The sequence below is a fragment of the Arachis ipaensis genome, chromosome B7 (assembly GCF_059453495.1).
Source record: "Arachis ipaensis isolate K30076 ecotype BB chromosome B7, ASM5945349v1, whole genome shotgun sequence".
Lineage (NCBI taxonomy): Eukaryota > Viridiplantae > Streptophyta > Magnoliopsida > Fabales > Fabaceae > Arachis > Arachis ipaensis.
Window position 1 is genome coordinate 58663367 of NC_142442.1, and position 12196 is coordinate 58675562.

The 12196-nt window shown below is 36.3% G+C and overlaps 1 long non-coding RNA gene across 1 annotated transcript; it reads right to left on the bottom strand.

Moving 5' to 3' along the window:
* Positions 1-1828: 1828 nt before the first annotated feature.
* Positions 1829-11482, bottom strand: LOC107608629 (uncharacterized). The gene is made up of 3 exons (XR_001612946.3): positions 11351-11482; positions 2068-2155; positions 1829-1857 (listed from the first exon to the last, which is right to left on the bottom strand). It is a non-coding gene; the product is annotated as an uncharacterized LOC107608629 (long non-coding RNA).
* Between the last annotated feature and the right edge of the window lie 714 nt (positions 11483-12196).

Consider the following 12196-nt stretch of genomic DNA (forward strand, 5'->3'; position numbering starts at 1 on the left):
TTCAACATCATTGGCCAATATCTCACTGTCTTAATAAAAAGATACCCAGAAAAAATAAGATGACCATCCTAATGTTACATGAATGTCACAAATTACACTTAGCACTTAAAGATAGAATAATCTAAAATATTAATAGATAACTAAATTGCATCGACAGCATCAAGCTTCACATTGAAAGTTAATCTTGACATCTCCTGACTGAAATAGAATCAAAACCCGAATTGGAATTGGAGTGAATTGGAATGCTTGAATAAAAATAAAGCATATTATTTAAAGCATTTTGAAATCCAGAAGTAGTCTCTTTTTGCATGAACAATTTTCTATAAAAGAATCAGTAAATAGAGAATCACATCTCTTCTTAGAAAGCAAGAACCATGAGCTTCTTAAAGGAGGGTAAAGGAGGAACTATAGTAAAATTTGAAGACATAATACCTCCACATAGTAGCTGAATACAAGCTTGCTAAGTAGTAGCATTATCCAAAATAAAGTATACCTGCCATAACAAAGTACAATCATATACTTTAATACCAAAATATACGAAGAGCTAAACGAAAACTCTCAATTGAACCATTATCAAATAGTGGCTGTATACTTTAATGCCCCATTATCACTGCCAACTTCACTTCTCTATATTAAATGTACACATGACAAATTTTGCTTTACTCATAAAGGTACACCTCTAGAACAATTTATGCCAAAAAATCAAAACAGAGAGAAACAGAGATCAGAACAAAAATAAAACAATTAAAAATTAAAAAAAACTGCAAAAAGTTTGAGAATAATATAATAATTATTAGTAACCAACACTTTGTATTTTTTATAAATAATATAATAATTATTATAAAGAGTGGATGAGTTTGAGAATTTTGACGCAAAAAAAAAGTGGTTCATGTTTACCTTCTCTGTCGATAAGACTAGCAAATTTTAAGGCAAACCCTCTACTAGAATAAGCAAAAATGTGGATAAGACTAGCACATAGAGAACTTAATGACAACGAAGACTTCTTAATTCAACTTAAGCTTCACTAATTGTTAAATTGAAGCATAACATATTTTCCTTTTAAATATATATAAAAAATATATACATCCTATATAAGCTACTTCAGTTATAGGCAAAAGCAGACAATACCTGTTTGAAAATAAGGGATCGAGATCTCTTTCTTCTATGACTTCCTCAACTGCATCGAGGGTGGCTCTTACCTACGTGAAAGATGAAATTGAATGACAGAATAACTAGCAAATGAAAGAATTGGCATTTGGATATCTTGACAGAAAGGACAAGCGAAGCTGTTGGGATTACCACCTAGAACATTAACTGCAAAGAGAGACATAGAGATCCCTCAGGTCTCTTTGCACTCAAACAAGATCTGAGAACAACCCTATTTTAAAAGAAAATATCCAAACTCTATGACACTAAGAAAATATTAAAAGACTGAAAATTGATTTAAACTCTTCTTGAAATCATAAAATAAAATAAAAGGAAAGATAGTCAGCTGTACCTTTGTTCGAAGGCAGATTGACTTAAACTCTTCCTGTAAAAATTGAATGACAGCATTAGAATTGGAACTTTTATCATGATAATAGGAACTTGTTATATGCTTAAATTAACTGTCTAGTCTATAATGGCATAACTGGCATAATAACTAGAGCAGGAAATTATAAGCATATCTCTATGTTTTAATGCAACAAAGTGATGAGCTAAAAGGTTCAGAATTGTAAAAGAGTAAGAGTGAGAGGCATAATTGTAAGTTGTAACAGCAAAGAAAGAATTAATATGACGATGTGATACCGGAAGAAATAGACAATGAGAAAATTGTGTTTCAGTGTCAGTAAAAGTTGAGAAAGCTTGATTGAACTCCTGCAGATGGAAAGAAAGAATAAGAGATTGTGATTGGGGATAGAAAAGAAGAAAGTAAGAGAGAGAGAGAGAGTTACAGTATTATTTTTATAAAAAAACTTCTAACAGTGAAAAGATAATAAACATTGCATTGGTGTATTAACAAGGGAATGAAAATGGTTATGCAAAGAATTAGCATGAGTTTGGGAAGATGAGAGCAAAAACACATACCTAGGTACTAACATTCAGTTTTTGCATAACCGCACGCCCCACCCAATTGATAATAGAATTCCATGAGCGCAACCAATGCAAAAGAATGCTGAAAAACATAAAACCTTGTCAATAAATAAAATCAAGGTTTAGACTCGCGCTTTACGCGAAAGTAACAACAACAACAACAACAACAACATCCTTTGCCCATATCATGAGATAAATTAAAAATATATTTTCATAAATATTATTGATGAGCGGATAATTTATACGCTTTTTGGCATTGTTTTTAGTATGTTTTTAGTATATATTAATTAGTTTTTATTATATTTTTATTAATTTTTATTTAAAATTCACTTTTCTAGAATTTACTATGAGTTTGTATATTTTTCTATGATTTCAGGTATTTTCTGGCTGAAATTGAGGGACCTGAGCAAAAATCTTATTCAGAGGTTGAAAAAGGACTGCAGATGCTGTTAGATTCTGACCTCCCTGCACTCTCAAGGTGGATTTTCTGGAGCTACAGAAGCCCAATTGGTGCACTCTCAATTGCGTTGGAAAGTAGACATCCTGATCTTTTCAGCAATATATAATAGTCTATACTTTGCCCGAGATTTGATGGCCCAAATAGGCGTTCCAAGTTAGCTCAAGAATTCTGGCATTTAACGCCAGAACTGGCATAAAAACTGGAGTTAAACGCCCAAACTAGCACAAAAGCTGGCGTTTAACTCCAAGAAAAGTCTCTATACATGAAAGCTTCAATGCTCAGCCCAAGCACACACCAAGTGGGTCCCGGAAGTAGATTTTTACACTAAACACCCTAGCTTACTCATTTTCTGTAACCCTAGGTCACCAGTTTACTATAAAAACTACTTTTAGTGATTCATCTTGTACCTCATGACACTTTACACATTTCCTATTGTATTCTCTACGGCATGAGTCTCTAAACCCCATTGTTGGGGGTGAGGAGCTCTACTGTTCTTCATGAATTAATGCAATTACTACTGTTTTCCATTCTATCACGCTTGCTTCTATTCTAAAATATTCATTCGCACTTCAATCCTGATGAATGTGATGATCCGTGACACTCATCATCATTCTCACCTATGAACGCGTGCCTGACAACCACCTCCGTTCTACCTTAGATTGAATGCATATCTCTTAGCCTCATGATTCAGATCAGAGTCTTCGTGGTATAAGCTAGAATTATTGGCGGCCATTCCTGAGATCCGGAACGTCTAAACCTTGTCTGTGGTATTCTGAGTAGGATCTGGGAACGGATGGATGTGACGAGCTTCAAACTCACGATTGTTGGGCGTGTGACAGACGCAAAAGGATCAATGGATCCTATTCCAGCATGATCGAGAACCGACAGATGATTAGCCGTGCGGTGACAGCGCATTTAGAACATTTTCACTGAGAGGACGGGAAGTAGCCATTGACAACGGTGATGCCCAACATAGAGCTTGCCATGGAAGGAGCCTTGCGTGCATGAAGGAGAAGATAGTAGGAAAGCAGAGATTCAGAAGACAAAGCATCTCCAAAGCCTCAACTTGTTCTTCATTACTGCATAACAAGTATTTATTTAATGTTCTTTTACTTTTTACAATTAAATCTGGGAATTATTGATATCCTGACTAAGAGTTACAAGATAACCATAGCTTGCTTCAATCCGACAATCTCCGTGGGATCGACCCTTACTCACGTAAGGTATTACTTTGACGACCCAGTGCACTTGCTGGTTAGTTGTGCGGAGTTGCAAAAGTGTGATTGTAATTTTGTGCACCAAGTTTTTGGCGTCGTTGCCGGGGATTGTTCGAGTTTGGACAACTGACAGTTTATCTTGTTGCTTAGATTAGGAATATTTTATTTTTGTTGGTTTAGAGTCTTTTATTTGAGTTTAGTTTCATATTTTAAGTTTGGTGTCAATTGCATGCTTTTACTCTCTTTTAATTTTTTCGAATTTGCATGTTCTTAGTCTTTCTTGATCTTTAAAAATTCTAAGTTTGGTGTCTTATTTGTTTTTCCTTTAATTTTTCGAAAATATTGTGCTTGATTTTCTAAAAATTTTAAGTTTGGTGTCCCTTGTGCTTTTATTTACTTAAAAATTTTTCAAAAATTGTTCTTGGTGTTCATCTTGATCTTCAAAGTGTTCTTGGTGTTCATCTTGACATTCAAAGTTTTCTTGTTTGTTCTCTGTGTTTTGATCTAAAATTTCTAAGTTTAGTGTCATTTTGTTGTTTTTCTCTTTCCGCATTAAAATTCAAAAAAAAAAATATATCCTTTCCTTATTTTACTCATAAATTTCGAAATTTTGCATTAATTTAGTCAAAGATTTTCAAAATCATATCTTTTTTTAGTCAAGTCAATATTCTAATTTCAAAAATTGATCTTTTCAAATCTTTTTCAAAAATCAAATCTTTTTAATTTCTTCAATCATATCTTTTTTTTAATTTGCAATCATATCTTCTCAATCATATCTTTTTTTTATTTGCAATTATATCTTCTAAATCATATCTTTTTCAAAATAATTTTCAATCATATCTTTTTAATTGCTAATTTCAAAATCTTTTTAATTAATTTAGTTTTCAATTTGCTTTTATTTTATTTTATTTTCTTTTTGTTTTCGAAAATTTTCTTTTATTTTCCATTTATTTTACTTATTATTTTCGGTTACTTTTAAATAAAATAAAATATAATTCATATCAATTCCCTTTTCTTTATCATGGATATAAGTGGAAGTGAACAGTACAGAAGGACTCTGGGGTCATATGTTAACCCCATTACAGCTGCATATGGGAGTAGCATATGTATACCTCCCATCAAAGCAAGCAGTTTTGAGCTAAACCCTCATCTCATTATCATGGTGCAGCAAAATTGCCAGTATTCCGGTCTTCTACAGGAAGAATCTACTGAGTTTCTAGCACAGTTCTTACAAATTGCTGACACAATACATGATAAAGAAGTGGATCAGGATGTCTACAGATTATTACTATTTTCATTTGCTGTAAAAGATCAAGCTAAGAGGTGGTTAAATAACCAACCCACAGCAAGCATAAGAACATGAAGACAGTTATCAGACAAATTCCTGAGTCAATTTTACCCTCCAAAAAGGATGACACAGCTAAAGCTGGACATCCAAGGATTTAAACAAGAGGATCATGAATCCCTTTATAATGCCTGGGAGAGGTATAGAGGGATGCTAAGGAAATGCCCCTCTGAAATGTTTTCAGAGTGGGTACAGTTAGACATCTTTTACTATGGACTTACAGAAAAAGCTCATATGTCTCTAGACCACTCAGCTGGTAGATCTATACACATGAGAAAAACAATTGAAGAAGCTCAAGAGCTCATAGATACAGTTGCTAGAAATCAACATCTGTACTCAAACAGTGAGTCCTCTATAAAAGAAGAGGCTATGGCAGTAACTACTGATCCTAATCCTCAAGAACAGATTGTTGAACTTAATCAGCAATTACTCCTTATGACAAGACAATTAGTAGAATTTAAAGAGATGCTCCAAGAAACTAAAAATGCTAACAAGAATATGGAAGCACAATTGAATCAGACAAGATAGCAGCTATCTAAACAGATAACAGAAGAATGCCAAGCTGTTAAATTAAGGAGTGGGAAGACATTGAATGTATCAACTCAAAGCAGCAGAAAGCCAAGAAAGGAATAACTGATAGAGGATGACCAAACCACTGCCCAAAATCCCTCTGAGGATAGCAAGAGCCCAGAGAGGAATAATTCTAGCGTTCAAACGCCAAAAAAGGGTGAAAGATTGGCGTTAAACGCCCAGTGGATGCCCAATCCTGGCATTCAAATGCCAATGAGGGATCAGACATGTGCAAGTGCTGATAGTAACCCCTCTAAGAAGGCTTCTCTAACCACTTCTGTAGGGACTAAACCTGCAGCAACTAAGGTTGAAGAATATAAAGCCAAGATGCCTTACCCTCAGAAACTCCGCCAAGCGGAGCAGGATAAACAACTTGCCCACTTTGCAGACTATCTCAGGACTCTTGAGATAAAGATCCCATTTACAGAGGCACTTGAGCAAATACCCTCTTATGCTAAGTTCATGAAAGAGATCTTAAGTCATAAGAAGGATTGGAGAGAAACTGAAAAAGTATTTCTCATTGATGAATGCAGTGCAGTCATTCTGAAAAGCTTACCAGAGAAGCTTCAAGATCCAGGGAGCTTTATGATACCATGCACAATAGAGGATGATTGTACTAAGACAGCTCTATGTGACCTTGGAGCAAGTATCAATCTAATACCTGCGTCCACCATCAGAAAGCTTGGCTTGACTGAAGAGGTCAAACCAACTCGGATATGTCTTCAACTTGCTGATGGCTCCATTAAATACCCATCAGGCGTAATTGAGGACATGATTGTCAAGGTTGGGCCATTTGCCTTTCCCACTGACTTTATAGTGCTAGAAATGGAGGAGCACAAGAGTGCAACTCTGATTCTAGGAAGACCTTTCCTACCAACTGGACGAACTCTCATTAATGTCCAAAAAGGGGAAGTGACCCTGAGAGTCAATGAGGATGAGTTCAAGTTAAATGTTGTCAAAGCTATGCAGCATCCAGACACATCAAATGACTGCATGAGCGTTGATATTATTGACTCCCTGGTAGAAGAGGTCAATATGACTCAAAGTCTTGAATCAGAGCTAGAGGACATCTTTAAAGATGTTCAGCCTGATCTGGAGGAATCAGAGGAAATAAAAGAACCTCTGAAAATCCCCTAGGAAGAGGAGAAACCTCTTAAACCCAAGCTCAAACCATTACCATAATCCCTGAAATATGCATTTCTGGGAGAGGGTGACACTTTTCCAGTGATCATAAGCTCTGCTTTAAATCTACAGGAAGAGAAAGCACTAATTCAAGTGCTAAGGACACACAAGACAGCTCTTGGGTGGTCCATAAGTGACCTTAAGGGCATTAGCCCAGCAAGATGCATGCACAAGATCCTATTGGAGGATGATGCTAAGCCAGTGGTTCAACCACAGAGGCGGCTAAATCCAGCCATGAAGGAAGTGGTGCAGAAAGAGGTCACTAAGTTACTAGAGGCTGGGATTATTTATCCTATTTCTGATAGCCCCTGGGTGAGCCCTGTCCACATTGTCCCCAAGAAGGGAGGCATGACAGTGGTTCATAATAAAAAGAATGAACTGGTTCCTACAAGAACAGTTACAGGGTGGCGTATGTGTATTGACTACAGAAGGCTCAATACAGCCACCCGAAAGGATCACTTTCCTTTACCATTCATAGACCAGATGCTAGAGAGACTAGCAGGTCATGAATATTACTGCTTTTTGGATGGCTATTCAGGTTACAACCAAATTGCCGTGGATCCTCAGGACCAAGAGAAAATAGCATTCACATGTCCTTCTAGAGTATTTGCCTACAGAAGGATGCCTTTTGGTCTGTGCAATGCACCTGCGACCTTTCAGAGATGCATGCTCTCTATTTTCTCTGATATGGTGGAAAAATTTCTGGAAGTCTTCGTGGATGACTTTTCAGTATTTGGAGACTCATTCAGCTCCTGTCTTGATCATTTAGCACTTGTTCTGAAAAGATGCCAAGAGACCAACCTAGTTTTAAACTGGGAAAAATGTCACTTCATGGTGACTGAAGAAATTGTCCTTGGGCATAAAATTTCAAACAAAGGAATAGAGGTAGATCAAGCTAAAGTGGAAGTAATTGAAAAATTACCACCACCTGCCAATGTAAAGGCAATCAGAAGCTTTCTGGGACATGCAGGATTCTATAGGAGGTTCATAAAGGATTTTTCAAAAATTGCAAAACCTCTAAGCAACCTGCTAGCTGCTGACACGCCATTTGTGTTTGACACAGAGTGTCTGCAGGCGTTTGAAACCCTGAAAGCCAAGCTGGTCACAGCACCAGTCATCTCTCCACTCCTATATAAACCAATCTTCACTCCTTCATTTTCACACATCATACACACTACTTCTCCAACTTGGCCGAACCACTAAGCCCCCTCCATCTCCTTCATTTTCTTCTTCTACTCTTTTCTTTCTTCTTTTGCTCGAGGACGAGCAAACCTTCTAAGTTTGGTGTGGTAAAAGCATTGCTTTTTGTTTTTCCATAACCATTTATGGCACCAAAGGCCGGAGAAACCTCTAGAAAGAGGAATGGAAAGGCAATTGCTTCCACCTTCGAGTCATGAGAGATGGAGAGATTCATCTCAAAGGTCCATCAAGACCACTTCTATGAAGTTGTGGCCAAGACTCCTCATTGAAGAGGACAAGCCCATCACTAAAAAAAGGATGGAGCAAACAAGAGAGCCCACTCATGGACCTCAACAAGAGCATGAGGAAATTCCTCATCATGAAATCCCTGGGATGCCTCAAGGGATGTATTTTCCTCCACAAAATTATTGGGAGCGAATCAACACCTCCCTAGGAGAATTAAGTTCCAATATGGGACAACTAAGGGTGGAGCACTAAGAGCACTCTATCCTCCTCCATGAAATTAGAGAAGACCAAAGAGTTATGAGAGAGGAGCAACAAAGGCAAGGAAGAGACATTGAGGAGCTCAAGCACTCCATAAGATCTTCAAAAGGAAGAACTAGCCGCCATCACTAAGGTGGACCCGTTCTTTAATTTCCTTGTTCTTTATTTTCTGTTTTTCAAATTTTAATGCTTTATGTTTATCTATGTTTGTGTCTTTATTACATGATCACTAGTGTCTTAGTGTCTATGCCTTAAAGCTATGAAAATGAATCCATCACCTCTCTTAAATGAAAAATGTTTTTAATTAAAAAAGAAAAAGAAGTGCATGAATTTCGAATTTTAAAACAGATTAATTATTTTGATGTAGTGGCAATACTTTTGTTTTTCTGAATGAATGCTTGAACAGTGCATATTTTTTAATTTGTTAATTCATGAATGTTAAAATTGTTGGCTCTTGAAAGAATGATGGAAAAGGAGAAATGTTATTTGATAATCTGAAAAATCATAAAATTGATTCTTGAAGCAAGAAAAAGCAGTGAAAAGCTTGCACAAAGAAAAAAGCGAAAAAAAAAAGAAAAAGAAAGAAAAAGAAAAAGCAAGCAGAAAAAGCCAATAGCCCTTTAAACCAAAAGGCAAAGGTGAAATAAAAAAGGATCCAAGGCTTTGAGCATCAGTGGATAGGAGGGTCCACAGGAATAAAATCCTGGCCTAAGCGGCTGAACCAAGCTGTTCCTAACCATGTGCTTGTGGCGTGAAGGTGTCAAGTGAAAACTTGAGACTGAGCGGTTAAAGTCATGGTCCAAAAGCAAAAAGAGTGTGCCTAAGAACTCTGGACACCTCTAATTGGGGACTCTAGCAAAGCTGAGTCACAATCTGAAAAAGGTTAACCCAGTTATGTGTCTGTGGCATTTATGTATCCGGTGGTAATACTGGAAAACAAAATGCTTAGGGTCACGGTCAAGACTCATAAAGTAGCTGTGTTCAAGAATTAACATACTTAACTAGGAGAATCAATAACACTATCTGGATTCTGAGTTCCTATAGAAGCCAATCATTCTGAACTTCAAAGGATAAAGTGAGATGCCAAAACTATTCAGAGGCAAAAAGCTAAAAGCCCCGCTCATCTAATTAATACTGATCTTTAAAGATATTTTTGGAATTTATTGTATATTCTCTTCTTCTTATCCTATTTGATTTTTAGTTTCTTGGGGACAAGCAACAATTTAAGTTTGGTGTTGTGATGAGCGGATAATTTATACGCTTTTTGGCATTATTTTTAGTATGTTTTTAGTATATTTTAATTAGTTTTTATTATATTTTTATTAGTTTTTATTTAAAATTCACTTTTCTGGACTTTACTATGATTTTGTGTGTTTTTCTGTGATTTCAGGTATTTTCTGGCTGAAATTAAGGGACCTGAGCAATAATATGATTCAGAGGCTGAAAAAGGACTGCAGATGCTGTTGGATTCTGACCTCCCTGTACTCAAAGTGGATTTTCTGGAGCTATAGAAGCCCAATTGACGCGGTCTCAATTGCGTTGAAAAGTACACATCCTGGGCTTTCCAGCAATATATAATAGTCCATACTTTGCTCGAGATTTGATGGCCCAAATAGGCGTTCCAAGTCAGCTCAAGAATTTTGGCGTTTAACGCCAGAACTGGCATAAAAACTGGAGTTAAACGCCCAAACTGGCACAAAAGCTGGTGTTTAACTCCAAGAAAAGTCTCTACACATGAAAGCTTCAATGCTCAGCCCAAGCACACACCAAGTGGGCCCCAGAAGGGGATTTTTACACTAAACACCCTAGCTTACTCATTTTCTGTAACCCTAGGTCACCAGTTTACTATAAAAACTACTTTTAATGATTCATCTTGTACCTCATGACACTTTACACGTTTCCTATTGTATTCTCTACAGCATGAGTCTCTAAACCCCATTGTTGGGGGTGAGGAGCTCTGCTGTTCTTCATGAATTCATGCAATTACTACTGTTTTTCATTCTATCACGCTTGCTTCTATTCTAAGATATTCATTCGCACTTCAATCCTGATGAATGTGATGATCCGTGACACTCATCATCATTCTCACCTATGAACGCGTGCCTGACAACCACCTCCGTTCTACCTTAGATTTAATGCATATCTCTTAGCCTCATGATTCAGATCAGAGTCTTCGTGGTATAAGCTAGAATTATTGGCGGCCATTCCTGAGATCCGGAATGTCTAAACCTTGTCTGTGGTATTTTGAGTAGGATCTGGCAAGGGATGGCCGTGACGAGCTTCAAACTCGCGATTGTTGGGTGTGTGACAGACGCAAAAGGATCAATGGATTCTATTCCAGCATGATCGAGAACCGACAGATGATTAGCCGTGCGGTGACAGCGCATTTGGAACGTTTTCACTGAGAGGACGGGAAGTAGCCATTGACAATGGTGATGCCCAACATAGAGCTTGCCATGGAAGGAGCCTTGCGTGCATGAAGAAGAAGATAGTAGGAAAGTAGAGATTCAGAAGACAAAGCATCTCTAAAGCCTCAACCTGTTCTTCATTACTGCATAACAAGTATTTATTTCATGTTCTTTTACTTTTTACAATTAAATCTGAGAATTATTGATATCCTGACTAAGAGTTACAAGATAACCATAGCTTGCTTCAAGTCGACAATCTCTGTAGGATCGACCCCTTACTCACGTAAGGTATTACTTGGACGACCCAGTGCACTTGCTGGTTAGTTGTACGGAGTTGCAAAAGTGTGATTGTAATTTCATGCACCAATTATAAATAGGTAAAATAAAATTCGATGGCATAAGAAAAGTAAACCTTTATCTTGCTAATTAGAATAGTCTTCACAAATAAAGCAAAATAATCTTATTTGATGAAGTGTGTGCTGCTGCTGACCACCCTCATTACACATGAAATGGTGTAAAATCAGAATCAACAGTAACATTAATCATCCATTGCAATAAACCATACAAATACTGTAAGCAAGAAAGGAGCTATCATGAAAAAGTTTAGTTTTTTGTTCTCTTTTCTAAGCATCTAGTTTATTATCCTTAAAAAACTGAAAAAAAATTGGCACCAATAAGAACTTTTCATTTTAAAAGTAAAACTTGTGTGTGAAAAGGGTAGCCATAGTACAGAGAAATGGCTAAAAATAGAAAGATAAACATTGTCTCGGTTTATTAACACAAGAAAGTTAATCTTTATAATTTTTCAACAGAGCTGCCTCAAGAAGATCAAAAAAGTATGATCTTAATTTAAACTATAATTTAAAAGGTTGTAAATGGCATAAATAATAAAAATATAAAGTTTATAAGAAAAAAAAGTTATGAATTAAGCCCTTGCTTTAATTTGTTAATCTTTTGTTAAATGAATAAAAATATAAATAGATGAACAACCTGCTTAGTGTTTGCTCTAAAGAATCTATTCTTTTCCCCTAATCTTCAAAACATTTCTTGGGAGTTTAAAAAAAGTGGCTTTATATTATAATATTAACTATTAATGAAAAATCTAACTAATCAAATTCACTCTTCACATTCATACATACAGAATTAGTGCCCTCAATTAACATGTATTTTCCATATATAAAAGGATGTATATAGTCAGAAGAGTAGTTTTATTTTTATGCAAGAGCAAGAGCAAATGGTGGTTGTGTAACCATGTACG